Raw genomic sequence first — 16,840 nt, 5'->3', positions numbered from 1 at the left:
CTATTTTAGGAAAACTGAAATTAGTATGTAAGTTAGCAATAAGTACAAAATAAATAAAGAAAAGAAAAATGTAATACCATCATCTCTGGCCCCAATAGAGCAACAAGCTCTTCAGTGGCCCATCCGCCTCCCTTTAGGAGCGGAAATGAATAGTTTAAAAAAATAATAAATAAAATAAAAAAAAATTAAAAAAAAATAAAAAGAAAAAAACGCCTGGCAGTCTCGTATCGGGCTACCTACTCGCTACGTCGACGTCACACTCGGGAACGACGCCACACTGTGCTACGACTGTTTACCGTACCGGACTTGGACTCTGCAGCCCAGTCGCTGCTCTCGATCGAGCACCGAGTTGTGTTGTTATTGTGGAACTGTTGGCAATAAACAGAATTTGGAACTCACGCCAATCGTTATTTGTCGTTTCTCCAATTACGAGTACAACATTCTTAGCTAGGTCAAAGTCTCCCTCTCACTAAGGCTAACCAGCTAAGCTGTGGTTACGAACCGTGTCGCTCAATCTCGTGTAAAACCCACGCTTGGAACACGACACGATTCAGCTGCCACAGAGCAATAGTCCAGCGAGCTCTGCAAATTTGTTGTTGAAATAAATTTTAAAAGTGGTGATTCTGTCATTGTTGTCAGACAATTCAGTTTTGCAGACGTTTTCAAGTGAATTGCAGGGGATAAATTCCATCCCTTAACACGATTAAGTTGTGGGTCAAAAACTTCAGATCAACCGGTTCGTCATTACAACAAGAAGTCTAAAGAACGTCCAAGATAAGTCAAAACACCGGACAACATCAAGCGAAAGGACAATCCGTTGTCAGTTCACATCGACCCGCGCACAGAAAAGCTGCTGCTCTTCAAATGTGTTGTAACTGCAGGAACAATCCGAGTCTAAATACAGTCTTTCTGAGGCAGTATGACGGAAATAGTTTATAAACACAAGGTGAGTTAAGATGTAAGCTAAATGCCGGGTGTGGCAGAGGGGTCATAAAGAACACAGTTAGAGAGCCAAGGCAGAAGACCAAACTGTTGGGCAGCTACGCGTGATGAGAAAAGAAACAGACTCCTTAACGAGACAAAATAAGCTCTGTGTAGGGACTCGTGACAAGTAGGAAATTAAAAATATCGACGGAAAACTTCCGGTTAGAGAGAGAAGTCTGGGATCGGGGAGAGAAAGAGAGAGGGCCCTCGGTGGGGACTGCACGTCACGAGGAGCCAACGAAGGGCCCAGGACGCAGTGCGTGACCGTATTGGGAGAGGTGCCTCTACCCCTCCACCCAGCCTCCGAAGAACAATAACAACAATAATACATAAACGTTACCGAACGAGGGTAAGTCGCCTCCGACGCTACGTCACACCTTGTGCAGGCGGAGCAGGAGGGGGCAGAGCTGACAAAACTCGGGAGAACGCCACTCGGGCAGCTCTCGACGTCAGGCTCCGGGTAGCGACAGTAGTCGGCGTGATAGCGGCAGCCGACTCGGGCCGAGGAACGGGCCGTAGGCAGGCGGCCGGACATAGTTGCCGAAGAGTGTCAGGGTGTACCCGCGGGACGCTGATGTAGGGCGCTAGGAAGTATTGCGGAGCTTCTAGTAGGCGGTCGCAACGGTGGAAACGGTCACTGTCTCTGTATTAGACTTGCCCTTTCTGCGAATGCAATCACCACGCAGTTTATTCATCGGAATAAACTGCAACTTGTTAAAGCTAGCGAGACTTTAATTCCACCTGCTTCCTAGCCTTGTACCTTCACACCAGGGATTTCCACATCTTAACCAGATGAAAAAGTCTGCCTCTCACTAAGATAAACCAGCTAAATCGCTTTCACGAACCGTGTCGCTCAATCTGTAGTGTTTGTTTTCCTCGGGGTTCTGCCGTGAAAATACAAAATAGAAAATCTGATTGGGGTTTGAATTTTGATGGAATAAGTTACGGATAAGGCGGACTTCGTATTACTGATTGAGATAGTGCTGTAATTTGACCGTGAATGTCAGACCGGGTCGGCAGCACTACAAAAAGCGAAGTAGGAAATAGCATCAGAAACAAGTTGAAATTTACCCTATAATTCTGTCAGAAACGTAGTATCTATTATAATATAGTCTTCGTGGCTGCATCTGGAATACTTCTTGATTTTCTTGTAGGATGTCCTTTTTTCATTTTGCTGGTCCTCTTGTTCTCCGTCTGATGAAAATTTCTGGAAGTTCTCACTGTGTGGATTAATTTATAAATTTTTGGTGTGTATCTTCTTTACGACTCGTAACATTAATGTCTTTGCACTTCGTCGTATTATCGTTGCTTAGCACAGCATTTGAATTCAGTTCACATCAATCGTGTTTACAACGGAATTAATTCGAACAATAAATGTTTCTATTATATTGCTCCAATGTCTTTAAACATAGTATCAGCTTCTGAGTGTGTGTGTACTGCCTGGATCTCTTGCGTTTGACTTGAAGAAAATCCAAAGTTTGTTCATTGTGTCAACACGAAATTGTGATCTTCAGCAGTCGAATTTTGGTGGCATTATAACGGTACTTTGACTACCACGCCTCCGCGAGAGCAAAGATGTGATTTACGAACATGCATGCAGAGGAGCGCTGCGCCAGCGACAGATTTTCGTAACTAATTTTGATCTTCTTTTACTTTTGCGTAGGTGCTTGTTTTAACAACTAGTTCATTACTCTCTTGTTATCTTGTCTTCATATGTTTAAGACGTGTATTTTTTGGCGCTGATGTTAAAGAATGATTTTAAGTGGAAATTAAAAGTATGTTACGAAACGAACACACGGCGTCTTCAAGTTATTTCAGTAGTGATTCGCAATGGCTATTGCCGAATTTATATGTTAATGCAGACAGTGAGAACATATAGAAATTTTCATTAGACGGAGAACAAGAGGACCTGCAAACAATGAAAAAAGGACATCCTACAAGAAAATCAAGAAGTATTCCAGATGCAGCCACGAAGACTATATTATAATAGCTACTACATTTCTGACAGAATTATAAGGTAAATTTCAACTTATTTCTGATGCTATTTCCTTAAGTAGCTTTTTGTAGTGTTGCTGACCCAGTCTGCCATTCACGGTCAAATTACAGCACTATCTCAATCAATAATACGAAATCCGCCTTATCTGTAACTTATTCCATCAAAATTCAAACCCCAATCAGATTTTCTATTTTGTATTTTGATGGCAGAACCCCGAGGAAAGGAAACACTACAAATCCCTTGCAACACCCAAGCTTGGGACACTGTAGGGAAGCAGCCTACTCACGCCATAGAAAATTCACATCAGTCTTTCCATTGTGTGCCAGCCAGTCCACTGTAATTAGCTCTGACGTCATAAATGTTGCGCAATACTTTAAAAATCAAGTAAATAACCTGAAACGTTTCTGGCATGTCAGGAGTAATACTAAATCAATATGTGTTGAATGTCAGTTCAATAACTTTAACCATTTTCGAAATTTGGACTTTTTCTGTAAAAATCATTGGCGCAACAGAATAGAGCTAGAAACTTAAAAATTTATATTTGGATTCCTTTTGCATAATAATTTAGTAGAAACAGTATTCTGGATCTCACAAATTAAAATTTTAGTTGAAATTCATGATTTTCCGGTTTTTGTCTTAGAAATTAAGGAAGCAAGATAGATTAAGTAGGCGAATAAATAAGGCTAGGATGTTTAAATTTAAGTAGAAGGGAGATCCGTTATAATCATATGGATGTGATAAGTTTCAATTGAATAACTATAAAACTATAGCAATAGCATATCTCCAAAGGGCAAGTTCAGAGCTCGTCTACTGCGTGTAGTGTAATTAAATTAATTATCGCGCCCAAAATATTTGACTTAGTCACGTCAGACTTTTATTATGATTACTTACCTGTGTGCTGATTGCACATTTAAATTGAGAGCTTCATCGGCCATCAGCAAAGGAAGCAATGATTTATTCGATAACTTAAAGTGGTGCATTACTAGCCCAGCGGCTAGTCGGGAGAGCGGAATTGATCAGGCGTTCCCTTAGCCGTCCGCACCGCAGCTTTATATATAAGAACGCGGCGCGAGAGAAGAAGGCCCCAGTTCTCTCCAGACGCTGAATAGCACACCACCTGTGCCGGGAGTCGCGTCGCGTCGGTATCATTGCCATAAACAGCCTCGGATGCCGTAATAAGTTACTCGGGATACGCGTAACCATGAAATCGTTTTCGAGTGAAGTGTTAATTCTGGGATGACTTTAATGAATCATCTTCAGTTTGCGTATGTCGTATTTTCACGTGCCGCCGCGGGACAGACATTCTACCATTATTTAGCGTGGCGTTTGATGAACATTATCATCAAATTATGGCGAGCATTCACTTAAACATTTAATTTGAACAGTTAAAGTTGTATCAGCGCATTAGACCCTGAACTGCTCTGTTAGTTGGATTGTGTGGAATTCTTTTTGGTCTGTGACTTTCAGAATATAGTGAACATTTTTAGAGAATCGTTTTTGATTATGAATCCCAGACAACTTCCTAATTCCTCAGAGCTATAAGCTGTAGCTATAAATGTATTTCTCAGATGAAGTGGGCACTAGGAATTTTGTTTTGTTAATCACTTTCTGGTTGCCAATATTGTAGTTAGAGAGCCAGTGTGAGAACGGCAAAAGACTGCATAAATAATAGGAACATTTAACAACACTTAATTCCACCCGCCGCCCCACGTATGGTTAATCGGCCGGGAAATGCATCTTTTCTACATTATATTCTACATTCATATAACAACAATAATCCACCCGCCGCCCCACAACGCGACATAAATAAAAATTTTGGTGCCAGGTGTGGGGTACCACAAAGGCACATAGGCAAATAGGAGGTACGAACCAGTAGATTTTCCTACAGCAACTGCGACAATTGGCAGGAAGTTGCGGTGGCTCGCAACTTTCAGCATCAGTAGCTCCACTACAGCAGAGTACAGAAAGTAGTCCTCGCAGGTGCAGGGCAACGCAGGACAGTGGTAGCAGGACGCGGATTGACGAGGCACAGAGGTGCCTGAGCAGCCAGCATTCGAGACCTAAGGTCAGGGCCGAGCAGCAGCAGACACGGCATCAGCCGTAGCCGAGGCGAGCGACGGGGTCGGCACGGCCCAGCAGAAGCGGCGGCTGACGCATCGCAGCAGTGCGGGCACAAAGACAGCGCGGGACAATGCGGGCCAACAGAACAGATGGCGCACCACAAGAGAAGCGGTACTTATAAAACTGTCTTAAGAATATTGTATTTTTATGTTGTAATGTGTTAACATAGTTAAGATGCCCCGGACTAACGAAGCTCCGTCAGTAAGATGTCAGTGAAGGAAGCCTTATGTATTGTTTCAAAAGTGTTCGAAGGAAATAAAAGGGATTTAAGGGAATTTATTGAAAATGTAAATGCGGCATTTGAACTAGCACAGCCTGAGGAACACGAAACGTTACTGAAGTTCGTTAAACCAAAAATAACCGCTGAGGCCAGATCGAGACTGCAAGTGCGCGAACGCACAGCGACGTGGCAGTAGGTGAAACTAGTTCTAGAAGAAAACTATGCGAGTAAGCGTACCACAGACTACTACACATGTAAGATTTTCCAAGCAAGACAGGGACAGGGAGAGCCAACTGCAATGTGGGCAAGCCAAATAGATGAAATGCAGAGAGATTTTAGAAAAGCAGTACGCAGAGTTACGGCTACAGAAAACTTGAAGGGTGTGATAGAACTGGTTGATGTCTTAGGAAGCGCCTGCTTTATACAGGGGTTAAGCAACGATAGAGTACAAACAATAGTGAGAAGCAGAGGTGATGAAATTACGTTAGCAACAGCAGTGGAGTTGGCGCTGCAGAAAGAGAGTGCAATACTGTCCGTGAAAGAGCAGGGACTAGCTCCGAGGGTAACGTTCACTCGAAGTAAGGAAGCGGTAAAAAGCACAAGAGAAATTAAAGATTTGATATGTTTCAATTGTGGGTTGACATGACACATAGCAAGCAAGTGCAGGAAAAACAAGCCAGAGGGTAGAGTACGGGCAATGACGGGCAAAGAGATTACAAACTTTCGCTACGGGTGCGATAAGCCGGGACACAGACATGGAATGCCGGGTGCGGTTAAGAAAAGTTCATCCGGTAGAGACAAGAGAATTAAGAGGATATGGTAGAGACGCCAACGGAGGACTACGGGAGTGGAGATGCACACAGCGTAATCTACCAGGGAATTGTGGAGTTCCGTGTACGAGAGTAAAGGATGTAGCCTGTTTTAAGTGTAAGCGGCAGGGCCACTACGCGAAAGATTGCCACGAAGGGCCCTGGCATGCCTGGAGAAAAGGCAGGGTACGAGTATCGAGTAAAACTGGCAAAGTGGTACAGGGGAACTAAGAGGCGGTAAGTCCGCGCAGTCGAGCGTTGTTGCGATAGGTAAACCCACGGTTAGGGTAATCGACTGTGCAACAGAAAACGACGTGATAGTTTTGTACTGCGTAGAGTTAAAAAAGTATTTGAAGCTACTAATAGACACCAGAGCACAATTGTGTTTGCTCAAGAGGACGAGTATTCCGGTAAAGAGTACGCTTAGAATCAATGAAGCAGAAATGCTTCGGTTAAAAGCTGTAACCAGTGAAGCCGTTAGCACAATAGGCACGGTACAAATACACTTACATATAGACGGCTCCGAAAAAGTGAGACATAAATTGCACGTGTACGGTAGTGGACTAGACATTCCGTACGACAGACTTTTAGGAAAAAATTTCTTAAAAGAGCATACAGTCAAGCTGGACTATGCAGGTACAGTAATACGACTAAAAGGGCTAGATATACCCTTAGTAGTAGAGGAAGAGCCAAAGGGACAGGAGGTAGAAGCAGATTCAGAAATAGGCAGGCAGATACGGCCCCGAGAAAAAAGAATACTGTTGTTGAAAGTGGATGGAAAGGAACCACGGGCTAGATATACCCTTAGTAGTAGAGGAAGAGCCAAAGGGACAGGAGATAGAAGCAGATTCAGAAATAGGTGAGGAGATACGGCCCCGAGAGGAAAGAATACTGTTGTTGAAAGTGGACGGAAAGGTACCACAGGGAATCAGAAAAGAAATGGTCATACCAAGGCAGGAGATTGGACAAGGGGTGCATATACCTGAGTCTGTAGTGAAAATGCGAAATGGGAAATGCATAGCAAGTACACTGAACGTGTCAGAGGACAGAATTCGACTAGGAAACGTCAGGTTAATAACAGAAGAATGAGAAAGAATCGTGAGAATACGTGAAGTAAAATGTAGCACTGATGTCGTAGGTAAGACGGCAAGTTGTGTTAGTGTGTTGCAAAGGTAACTCAGAACGGATAATTTGAACGTCGAAGAAAGGGGCGCTCTAGCAGAGGTCTGCACGGAATACGGAGATGTATTTCATCTAACAGGAGACAAATTGTCCTATACTTCTGCAGTGAATCGCAGAATACTCATTGCGCCGGAACACACGGGGAAAGTAGTGAACGCTAGATCGTACAGGATCCCTGAAGCGCAAAAGGAAGTGCTCAAAGAGCAAGGATGACATAATTGTCGAAAGCGAGAGCGCACGGAACGCATCGTTACTATAAGTTCCAAAGAAGCTAGATGCCAGTGGCAAGGAGAAATGGAGAATCGTAGTGGACTACCGACAATGAAACGACATCACGGTAGGCGATGCATTTCCACTACCGAATATATCCGATATCCTAGATCGATTAGGGCAAGCCAAGTACTTCTAGACACTTGACCTCGCAAGCGGGTACCATCAAATATTGACGGATGAGAAGGAAAGAGAGAAAACGGCATTCAGCTCAAACTATCAACACTATGAATACAAAACAAAGCCGATGGGACTGAAGGGAGCCCCAGGATGTTTCCAGAGACTGATGAACACGGTCTTGACAGGTTTGCAAGCTATTTGGACGACATAGTATGTTATGGGAAAAACCTGCAGGAGCATAACGAAAAACTGCGGGAAATATCAGATAGGTTGCGAGAGCACAATTTGAAGCTGGAAGTGTGATTTCCTGAGGAAGGAGGTAATCTTCCTAGGTCAGTGTATCACTGACAAGGGAATATCACCGGATATGGCAGAAGTGGAGAAGGTGAAGTTTTTCCCACAGCCGAGAACATCGAAAGAACTAAAAGAGTTTCTAGGATTGATAGGGCATTACTGATGTTTCATTGCAAGTTTCACCAAAACTGCGAAACCTCTCCATGAGCTCTTAAAGAAAGGAGTAGAAAAGAGAAATTATAAAGCCTCCTCTACTTCAGTACCCTGACTTTACGAAACCATTTATAATCACAACGGACACGAGTAATGCAATGTCGGGCGCCGTGTTATCGCAAAGGAAGAAGATTGGCAAAGACTTGCCCACTGCATATGCATCCAGAGCACTCAACAAATCAGAATAAAACTGTAGTACAACGGAAAAAGAATTGTTGGCTATAGTGTATGGGGTAAAGCAGTTTACCAGGTGTATTGGTATGAAATGAGCGTTAAGATACAAATGTGTCGATAGGGAACATTTGTTGTGAACGAGCCTTAATTTTTTTTGTTTGGTTGGTATGACACCTGTCAAAGATATTTAGAATACATAAAGTCATGGAACAAACAACAACATATGTTTTCATCGTGTTAACAATGTAGAATTTTGTACCAGAAAGTGATGATTTGCAGAAAGCATTAATTTTTTGTTTTCATTTGAAAAAAAGTGCTGCAGAGTCACATCGAATGCTTGTCGAGGCATATGGTGATCATGCTCTATCAGAAGCAACATGCAAAAGATTGCTTCAACGGTTCAGAAATAATGATTTTGTTGTAAGAAATGAAGAACGTGGAAGACCACCAAAAAAGTTAGAAGACGCCGAATTGCAAGCAATATTGGGTGAAGATGATACTTTGAGTCAGAAGCAAATGGCAGCAATGCTAAATGTTGCACAACAAGCAATTTCTGACAGTTTGAAAGCTATGGTGAAGATCCAAAAGTGTGGAAAATGGGTGCCACATGAATTGAATGAAAGACACATGGAAAACCGAAAAACCATTTGTGAAATTTTGCTTCAAAGACATAAAAGAAAATCAATTTTGCATCGCATTGTTACTGGCGATGAAAAATGGATTTATTTTAAGAATCCTAAACGGGAAAAATCATGGGTTAATCTAGGATAACCATCAACATCATCTCCAAAACCAGACTGATTCGGCAAGAAGACAATGCTCTGTGTTTGGTGGGATCAGAAAGGTGTGGTGTATCATGAGCTTCTAAAACCTGGTGAAGCTAAGAATACTAATTGCTACAGACAACAAATGATCAATTTGAACTATGCTTTGATTGAAAAAGGACCAGAACAGGCCATAAAACATGGCAAAGTAGTTTTTTTACATGACAATGCACCTGCACACAAAGCAAAACTGGTTCAGGATACAATTAAAACACTTGGCTGGGAGCTCTACCCCACCCTGCCGTATTCACCAGCCTTGGCCCCTTCCGACTACCATTTGTTTTTATCAATGGGACACGCATTGGCTGAGGAACACTTTGATTCCTATGAAGAAGTCGAAGATTTCTATTGGTGTGTGGTCCACAAATTGCCAGAAAGGTGGTCAAAATGTATAGAAAGCAATGGTCAATACTTTAAATGAAATGTTTTTATTTTTCAATTCAAAATTAGTGTTTCATTTTCACAAAAAAAAAAAAAAAAAAAAAAAAAAAAAAACACACAACGCTCATTTCATACTGGTACACCATACGTGTATGGCCGAAAATACACTGTGGTGACATAGCACAAGCCACTAACATGGATATTTAATGTAAAAGATCTGAGTTCGAGGCTCCTAAAGTGGATGCTGAAGCTCGAAGAGTACGATTACAAGGTAGTATATAAGCCAGGAAAGCTAAACAGTAATGCGGACGTGTGAAGCCGGGTAAGGCACGAAGGAAGGGAAGAGATAGGTCCGAAGCGAAATGTGGAGGCAGAAAGAACCTCCATAGCACAAGCTAAGGTGAAATGGAGTTCCGTAAACGTGCGGCAAGCGCAAGTGTCGGGTGAGATAGACCAGGAAACGAAGAGCAGTGAGGAAATTAGTCCCGAAGAAAAGCAGACTATATTACAAGAGATGCACAATAATCCCTTGGGAGGAATGCAAAGGACACTCAAAAGGATAAAAGTGTCCAAGCAGTGCCACGTAATGAAGCGGGACATTGAAAATTGCATTAGGAAGTGCCCATCATGTCAAAAGAACAAAAACACACGGACGGAAACCAGGATGCCCTTAGAAATTACGAACACAGCAGAAACAATATTTGCAAAATGCGCAATGGATATAGTGGGTCCACTACATGTATCTAGTACACGAAAAAGATACATGTTAACATTCCAAGACGACCTGAGCAAATTCACCTTATCAGTCCCGATTGACAAGCTAGACGCTGAAACAGTAGTGGTAGCATTTGTAGAAAACATAATACTAAGATATGGGATTCCCTCAGTTTTGTTAACAGACCAAGGATCAAACTTCTGAGTGACGTGTTTAAAAGAGTATGTAAATTGTTGAAGGTGAAACATATAAATACCACAGTGTACGACCCTGAGCCAAATGGTGCACTAGAAAGGAGTCAAAGAACAATTGTAGAATATTTCAGACACTTCGTAACAGGCAATCAAAGTTCATGGGACAAATGGGTGCCATATTCAATTTTTGAGTTCAACACTACACCACATAGCAGCACAGGAATACTGCAGCAAGAAACACCGCAGGTGTTATGTCAATAAGCTAAGAGCAAGAATGCAGAAAGCCCACAGTGTGGCTAGGGACTCAATTATAACGAATAAGGTAATCAGTAAATGACAGTATGATCTGATCAGAACCCAAAAGAATTCAAGGTAAGAGACAGTGTTATTGCACGACGAGTCAGTGAGACATGGTAGATCTCGGAAACTAGATTCACAATGGAGAGGTCCCTTTGAAGTATTAAAAGTGGAAGGTCCTAACATAGCCATAAAAGTTCAGAGAAATAGGGAAACCAAAGTACATGCCAACAGGCTGAAACAGTTCTTTTAAATTTCAAGTATGGCACTTGTAATGGACTTGAATTGCATAACCATTACGGCACCTCACCTCAACCTCTCGATAATAGCCATACTCTACTGTTTTTCTGTAAAATAGTTAACATATTTCTGTGACAACATTCAGATTTGATTTCATTAATGTGGAGATACTTCGATTCATCGATATGAATATATGGCAATGATGTTCTTGTGTGTATTCTTCCTTTTGTCACTATGATCTTTGACGTACTTGTAATTCTGATTTTTGGGCGCGTAAGCGGTTATTAGAGAGTCAAGCTTTGGTCGTCATGTTAAAAAGACACAAATTGTGGTCAGTTTATGAAATGTGAACTTTAACAGTGAAGAAGATATTTTCAAGTATGTTTTATATTGTGAAGTGATGTTTTGGAACAAGTTACGTGATATTGCAACAAAAGTAATAATGAAGTGTAACTTAAATGCGGAGTGTTGATTACTTTTTTACATCACCATTGCACTAAGTTGCAAATGTTTAATCTTCAAGAATGGTTTATGAAACACATCTATAAAACTTTTGAATATCGCAGAATAACACCTAGGCCTCTTTGCATCCGAGATCGGAATCAAACTAACTAGATTTTCAACGATTGAGCCACGAGTTCACAATGACACCAGCGTGGGAAACACAAAAAGATGAGTGCCTAGTTTATCCATTATTTAAGAAATGACTTTTATTAACTGTGCTCTAATGACACCTGCCACATAATATAACTTTGTTGTTGCCCGAAAATGCAATATTTAGCAGCGTGAGCAACACTACAATCGTAATTAATTTTTGACCTTTGTTGTGGTAGGGTTGTTAGACACACAAAGGGCACGTTGTGCAACTCATCGTTGTGGTAACAACACACAGCTTCGCTGCATCAGGGCAGGAAGGGAATGATTTCAAAGTGACCCCATTTCTAAGATCATCAGGACTATATTACGATAACATAGGACAAGTAGAAATATACAGTACCACATGGAGAACAGTCACATATGTAAATCTAGATGTAATAGCAGAAAGATTTCAGAAAGCAGAGAGGTACGGGAGGGCAGCGGTACACTGGTGCCGAGAAACACTGTACTATCAATTTTAAGTACAGAAATTGACTGTCGTGTTATAAATGATGAGAAGCAGACAATAGCAGAAATGCCTGTAACATTACCTTTTTTCGCATTTAGTTTTCTAGTTGGACGGCATATGAGCTGCCGATATAATACTGAGGAACTACAAGGAGAAACAGAGTACCGTCAAAGGACGAACATCAAAGTTCGGTTGACGAGCAAGTATTCCACATGGGGACACTCAGGATCCACTATTTTCTGTCTACTAATAATTTTGTGTTGCTTATGTGTTTACTACATCAACAAAAGCAAAACGAGGATAATGGAATGTAGTCGAATTAAGTCGGGTGATGCTGAGGGAATTAGATTAGGAAATGAGACACTTAAAGTAGTAAAGGAGTTTTGCTATTTGGGGAGCAAAATAACTGATGACGGTCGAAGTAGAGAGGATATAAAATGTAGACTGGCAATGGCAAGGAAAGCGTTTCTGAAGAAGAGAAATTTGTTAACATCGAGTATAGATTTAAGCGTCAGGAAGTCGTTTCTGAAAGTATTTGTATGGAGTGTAGCCATGTATGGAAGTGAAACGTGGACGATAAATAGTTTGGACAAGAAGAGAATAGAAGCTTTCGAAATGTGGTGCTACAGAAGAATGCTGAAGATTAGATGGGTAGATCACATAACTAATGAGGAGGTATTGAATAGGATTGGGGAGAAGAGAAGTTTGTGGCACAACTTGACCAGAAGAAGGGATCGGTTGGTAGGACATGTTATGAGGCATCAAGGGATCACCAATTTAGTATTGGAGGGCAGCGTGGAGGGTAAAAATCGTAGAGGGAGACCGAGAGATGAATACCTTAAACAGATTCAGAAGGATGTAGGCTGCAGTAGGTACTGGGAGATGAGGAAGCTTGCACAGGATAGAGTAGCATGGAGAGCTGCATCAAACCAGTCTTAGGACTGAAGACCACAACAACAACACATGTGTTTACTGTAAACGTTATAGAACACATGGTACAAAAATATTGAGTAGAGATTATTGTGCTCGAATTTGTGTATAATGTTGTGAATGACTGTGCTCCAAGAACACTTGTGAGGTATACACCACCTCGCTAAATTGATGTAAATGATGGAGGGAGAGAGGGGAGAGGGATGCATACAGAAAATATGTATTTATGCCGAATGGTATAAGATGTGCTAATAGGTATTTTGATTTTAGGCAAAGTCGTTATAGGCTAATGTGGTACAATTATTAGAACCTCAATAAATTAACCTCACAAGTCATACCTCAGACGCACAGCCGAAGGCCATCCTAGAAAATGGCCTCACGGGTAGTGAGGTCTCCTGATCAGGGTAGAAATAAATATAGGCTTGTATACAAGTTATCAAAAGGGAAGTTGCATTGGCATTGTAAATGTTCATATGAATTTTGTTTACATCTTAGGTGGCAATTGTGACGTTTGTATTATTTGTTGGATATTGCAGGATGGCGTACAACCTGCGTTCCGCTGTGGGATTCACAAGAGCAGACTATGAAAGCCTTACCGATAATCATCAACAAACCCAAAGTGATGAACATAACACAGTTAATTCTGCACCGCAGCACGGGACAAGTGAAGACTCTACACAATCTGAATTTAACGATGGATGGGAAGTGTCGCTGTCGTGCATGCCAGCGTACCTATTCGGAACTGCAGGGGCATCCGCTGCGAGTGAAAACCCTGTGGGAGCCCCATTAGAAAGTCAATCGTTGCCACCTAGTAATACTAGTGGCACGATTCCGCGATTTAGGTCTCGGGCAACATCCTCAAGGTCGCGTGCAGGCCAGGACGTGCCTGACCGGCTCGGACACGTTCCAGACGGTGACGCCACTCCTTTGCGCCGCCGTGGGTATAAAAAGAGTAACGATTCGTTTCTTATCACAGTTGATGCTTCTTCTGTTGGTGGAAAACAACACTTTGTTGATACTATTCTATCTGTTTGGTCTATTTTGGAGTATTGTGTGTCCGAAGAACCGTTTGCGCTAGGTAATCTGATGCACTTACATTGTTATATTAAGGTTAAAGTTAAAAAGTATTTACAGGAAGTTTGTTCGGGTATTGAGTTCGTGTTTGGCAGTATTAATGGCATTTTCGATGTTCGAGATTGCAGGAGTCTGTAAGGGATCCGTGATCCCACGAACATAGATGCTAGTATCCGACACCCAGGTCGATAGTAGACAGGAGTCGATTGTCGAGCCCTGCAGGAGGCAGTGAGGCTAGTGCCGAATGCGCAGTAGTACTGGAGAGTGCCTAGCGAGAGGTAGTGTTGAAGAGATGGGCAAGAATGGTGGTCGCGTGAGTTGTAAACGGTAAAATTTACCGGAGTATGACGAGTGAGCACATCCCCCTGATTGTCGTGGGGTTGACACTCACTAATACCGATTCGCGAGTGATATGAAACAGAAAGTGACTCAAGTGCCGAATTACGTGTTTCGCGTCAACCGCGTCGGCCAGCAACAACCGTGGATTGCAGTGAGGATTGTTGTGAATGTTAACCATCAGCATTGCGTGTGACGAAGTACTGAAAGCCAGTAACCAATAAAAGATAGAACTGTTATTAGATGTGTAAGGCGACGGTAGCAACTGCCTCAGAATTTGTGTGTTAGTAGAAAATATACAGTTTGTACATCGTAACCTTTGTGGTCCTTAATAGTAGACAAACTTTCAATCCTTCCACTATTCAGTCTCAGAACAGCCGCATTCGGCTGAAATACCCCCGAAACCACAGCAGGAAAACCGATAGCCTTCATCCATTAAGCACACGGTCATATAATTGTAATAATTAACTGTTTGGCGGCTTCGATAAATTACACAAAACCCAATAAAGATTCAAAATGGGGGTGTTTCAAGTCTTAAGTCGGCTTTAATTTATATAACGAAGTATGACTGAACCAATATCTATTTGTAATGATTCATCTTTGTCGTTTAACGTTCGGTTACTTAGGTGGGCTGAACGAACTAATAGGTTTGATTATACGGATCCTTTTTTAGTTAATAATTGGAGCCATATTAGTTTGATTGAAAAGTATTTTGATTCATTTCAGGCTAATCGATTAGTTGTGCAGTCTTTGAGCGAGTGTCATCTTAATTATAATGGCTGGGCGGGCCGCGTGGTGCAGTGGTATAACAAGGCCTTTCGGTCCACGGAGGTTCGTAAGAAACAGTTGTACTTATTTGGCGATACAAATATCGGCAAGTCTACATTGATTGAAAAGGTTTTGTCTAGAAAGCAGCATGTGTATTTGCCTTTTTGTTCCGAATTCGGATTTGGTGGGTATGATGTACGTGTTCATAATGTTATTGTTTTTGAAGAATTTGAGTGGTCCAGGTGGCGGCAATATGCGTCTATATTGAAGCGTATTGTCGAAGGACGACCTGTAACTGTTAATGTTAAAAATAAACCTGGAATGGTTATTAAACACCCTGGCTTGGTTATATTTGTATCTAATGAGTTTAGTATTGGAGATGAAGCTCTAATTTCACGTTTGGAGGTCGTACATGCAGAATGTCATATCGTACATTGTCGTTCATTTAAGGAGGATGCGGATGCGTCGGACACGTCGGACTTGGAAACCCCGCAGGAAATTGTCTGTATATCATCGGATAAGTAAGTACCGGAAGTTTCGCGCTGCACGCCCGAGGCATTGGATACGCCGACGGACGAATCTGACTAGGCCTATATTTGGTCGAATGTGTAGATGGTGTTAGGTTTGAATATGGTAAAATGGCCGCCCTTGAAAAACATGATGAGACGGCTAAGAATTTTGGAAGGGTTCAGCATTATGACATAACAGATGAATTTAAGTTTTTTTGTAATAAGTATGCCTCTGTAATTATTAATAAGGTGGTAACATATGTTTATAGAATTAATGTTAGGATTGAGCGACTAACTTTGGCTGATAAAGCTAATAAGAAGACATTTGAGGATCAGGGAGCACTAGAGAAAGTCCGTATAGCTTGTAGTAATAAAATGGGTGCATTAGACCTTAATCCTCAGCGTTCTACAGGTGTTGCATGGCATAGATATACTAGGAAGAATAGGTTTAAGTTTGTAACATATTCTAAACACGAAACTAGTGCAGATATAACTAAAGTTAAATCCTGGAAAGATCCAGAGAAAGAATGTAAAGTTAAGAATCGCCTTTTTCAAGGTACTAATCCATTTTATATTGGACTTCAAATAGCTGGAGATGAACCTGAGAAGTCAGACAATGTTCAAAGCGAAGTTAAATATGTAACCTATCTTGTAAGAAATAGAGTGTATATGACATTTTGTAAGAGGAAAGGTAATGTTACTTTCTGAGTAAAGGTTATTGTTTACAGCTAATGTCTGCGTTGGAGTTTTTTTATGCCAACTGGGACCATATCCGAAATTATCCAGACGACCTACGCCTGGCGTTCCTTGTTCCCAACCATCAACAGAGGATTGATGAATTAGCTATAACATTCTATGGCAACAGGATTAATTATTCAGCGGCTGTTATTGTTTTAGAAGAATTGTGGTATTATAAGCCTAATTTGGACGATTTAATTCGTCAAATTAGGGACGCATACAGAGAATATGTATTTATGCCGAATGGTATAAGATGTGCTAATAGGTATTTTGATTTTAGGCAAGGTCATTATAGGCCATTGTGGTACAATTATTATCATGGGTATTTATACGAAATTATTGTGAA

This window comes from Schistocerca cancellata, chromosome 11, assembly GCF_023864275.1.
Source record: "Schistocerca cancellata isolate TAMUIC-IGC-003103 chromosome 11, iqSchCanc2.1, whole genome shotgun sequence".
Lineage (NCBI taxonomy): Eukaryota > Metazoa > Arthropoda > Insecta > Orthoptera > Acrididae > Schistocerca > Schistocerca cancellata.
This window is presented reverse-complemented; position numbering follows the sequence as displayed.